The sequence below is a fragment of the Micropterus dolomieu genome, unplaced genomic scaffold, assembly GCF_021292245.1.
Source record: "Micropterus dolomieu isolate WLL.071019.BEF.003 ecotype Adirondacks unplaced genomic scaffold, ASM2129224v1 contig_9092, whole genome shotgun sequence".
Classification (NCBI taxonomy): domain Eukaryota; kingdom Metazoa; phylum Chordata; class Actinopteri; order Centrarchiformes; family Centrarchidae; genus Micropterus; species Micropterus dolomieu.
In genome coordinates this window covers 6-2,307 of record NW_025738078.1, presented here as the reverse complement: position 1 = coordinate 2,307, position 2,302 = coordinate 6, and the positions used below count along the sequence as shown (strand labels likewise).

General features: G+C 38.7%; 2 non-coding genes across 2 annotated transcripts; both read left to right on the top strand.

Annotated features, from left to right (window-relative positions):
• The first annotated feature begins 20 nt into the window (after window positions 1-20).
• On the top strand, window positions 21-211 carry LOC123965294. Its single transcript, XR_006823677.1, has one exon. It is a non-coding gene; the product is annotated as a U2 spliceosomal RNA (small nuclear RNA).
• Window positions 212-1,750: 1,539 nt separating this feature from the next.
• LOC123965293 lies at window positions 1,751-1,914 on the top strand. The gene has a single exon (XR_006823676.1). It is a non-coding gene; the product is annotated as a U1 spliceosomal RNA (small nuclear RNA).
• The last annotated feature ends 388 nt before the right edge of the window (window positions 1,915-2,302 follow it).

Below are 2,302 nucleotides of genomic sequence, written 5' to 3'. Positions count from 1 at the left end.
ATCCCTGACATTTTCTCAGTATCGCTTCTCGGCCTTTTGGCTAAGATCAAGTGTAGTATCTGTTCTTATCAGTTTAATATCTGATACGTCCCCTACCCGGGGACCATATATTAAATTGATTTTTGGAGCAGGGAGATGGAATAGGGGCTTGCTCCGTCCACTCCACGCATCGACCTGGTATTGCAGTATCTCCAGGACCGGTGCACCCCCTTTCTATGTTCACAAATAAAATCAGCTTAATAGTTCACTGTTCAGGTCACATTTGGTGCAATGGTTGTTCAAGGCAGTGCAATTCAGGTTGTTTATCCAAGTTAATGTAGTAATATATTACAACATACCCCATCGTAATTAAGTTTTGCATTCATAAGTGTATTCAAGTAATATAAGCCAATTGGACTCATTATTTAGAAGGAGAGCTTTTATGTAAAAAAGATAAATATATATATATATATTACCTCTAATACATTGGGTGTAAGCAGAATTTTAATATTATGGCTGAATAAAGTGACATTCATTTTAACTACTTATTGAGGGATATCAGAATTAGCTTTATTGCCAATTAGGTTTACACATACAAAGAATTTGCTTTAGTGACTTTGTGCATAATAATAAACATTAAATATAAAATTGACAAGATGCAAAGAAGAGGATAGGGGCTTGTTCCATCCACTCCATGTGTCAACTCGGTATTTCAGTTAGGGTTTTCTGATCGGTGGTCTCTATAAAGGCCAATCAGAAGTGCCGATCAGATGATGCAATAATTATTATTATATATGATTGTTGAGTTGAAGGCTATCAAAAGTGAGCTGCAATCCTCAGCTGAAAATGTATACGCGTGCGTGTGTTGTTCTCTGCCTGGTTGGGCCATGAGTTTGGGTGGTAACGTCACAGTCATGAGCTAATTGGGTGTCGGGGAGCCGCACCTTAGTATAACATCGGGTGATGTTTGTGTGCAGTTGTCTGGTTGTTGGTCTAATGTTTACTGTATGACACACTATGAATTTCCAAAAGGACTAATAAATATGTATCATCTATTAATCTACACAGCTGATCCTGTTACGGGATGTATGTTGTTGCTGTTAACCATATACATAGCAACAGCTTGGTCATTTGCCAGTTTGTTACTCACACCTAGATAAAACTAATTTTGCCTAATGCAACAGTCTTTAACAGTTTGAGAGGTATTATTTCAACTGCATGATCATTTTGAAGGCTGCAGTTTGTTGTCGTGTTGAACTGTATTGTACAGAATGGCCAGTGTTGTTCACACTCCAGAGCAGTAGGTGGCCATAGCTGGAATGTCAGTTGCTCACAATCAGTGAACAAAGAAAGAGGAAGTGGTTGAAATGTGAGGGGGGAGGACAGTCTGGTGTGTGTTTTTTATTCTTTTTTCTGAATTACAAATGTGAATCAAACTACTTTTGATTACAATATGATTCAGCTTTGACTCACTTGAACTTGCTGTTGGGCTGGACTCATTTGTTTGCGGTAAATAGATAAAACTGGTGATTTTAGGTTAGCTTTAGATGTGGAAATACAGCATTGCATGATGGGAAATGTAGCCATTATTTGTCAAGTAAAATGTAAATAATCTCTTTCAGCCTTAATACAGAAATATTTCTTCTGTATTAAAGTACTACAGATTCACACAACCCATAGCCTCTGGTTTTGGTAAGTTACAGAAGGTCAGCACCCTCAGTCTGCATGGTATGTCTGTGAAAGACCCCCTTGTCTCTGATCTGTACAACTCATACTTACCTGGCAGGGGAGATACCATGATCAAGAAGGTGGTTCACCCAGGGTGAGGCTCAGCCATTGCACTCCGGTTGAGCTGACCTCTGCGAATTCCCCAAATGTGGGAATCTCGACTGCATAATTTCTGGTAGTGGGGGACTGCGTTCGCGCTCTCCCCTGATAACATGTGAAATGAAAACTCAAAGCAAATATAACCGCTGATGTGCTGTTGGGCTTTTCAAATCAGTGACCTGGATTAAAAGGGCTCCTATCTGACATTTTAAAATAGTCTGCATTGGTCAGTGTATACTTACAGTGGGGAGAACAAGTATTTGATACACTGCTGATTTTGCAGGTTTTTCAACTTACAAAGCATGTAGAGGTCTGTAAGTTTTATCATAGGTACACTTCAACTGTGAGAGACGGAACCTAAAACAAAAATCAAGAAAATCACATTGTATGGTTTTTAAATAATTAATTTAAATTTTATTGCATGACATGCAATTATATGATCACCTACCAGCCAGTAAGAATTCCGGCTCTCACAGACCTGTTAGTTAGTGAATGT